Source organism: Geospiza fortis, unplaced genomic scaffold (genome assembly GCF_000277835.1).
Source record: "Geospiza fortis unplaced genomic scaffold, GeoFor_1.0 scaffold674, whole genome shotgun sequence".
In the NCBI taxonomy this organism is placed as follows: domain Eukaryota; kingdom Metazoa; phylum Chordata; class Aves; order Passeriformes; family Thraupidae; genus Geospiza; species Geospiza fortis.
This window is the reverse complement of record NW_005054851.1, coordinates 37,446-38,110: the sequence shown is the minus strand read 5'-3', so window position 1 is coordinate 38,110 and position 665 is coordinate 37,446.

Here is a 665-nt window from a genome sequence, read left to right as displayed (position 1 = left end):
GGGCTGGATCCCGTGGGGACAGGGTGGGAGGTGGCTGGATCCCGAGGAATCCGTTGGGGAGGTGGCTGGATCCCGAGGAATCCCTTGGGGAGGTGGCTGGATCCCGAGGGATTCCGTGGTGGGGAGGTGGCTGGATCCCGAGGAACCCCTTGGGGAGGTGGCTGGATCCCGAGGGATTCCGTGGTGGGGAGGTGGTTGGATCCCAAGGAATCCCTCGGCACTGACTCAGGCAGTCACTCAGCACTCGAAGCTCGCCCACAAATGACTCCCAGATCGCTGCCCCAGGGCACAGCACACCTGTGGCTCTGGGCTGGGGGCCAGGGCAGGATGCCGGGGTTTGCTGTGGGGTTTGCTGGAGCAGCTGAGGTGCTCCAAAGAGCCACCACCTCCCTGGGGCTTTCCCTTGGAAACCTCCTGGGTCTCCTGCGCTCATTCTGCAGAGGGCCTGGGCTCTCCCTGGAGCCACCCTTGGTTTTCCTTGGGGTTTTCGCGGGGTCTCCCCAAAGCCGGTCCTGACCCTCCCTGGGGTCCCTCTGGGGTCCCTCTGGGCCTCCCTGTGCTCTCAGGCCCGAGGCCTCTCTGGGGTCTCGCTACATCATACCCGCGGCCTGCCCATCCCCGCCAGCAGCCTCTGAGCCTCCCTGAGCCCCCCGGTGGCGCTGCCC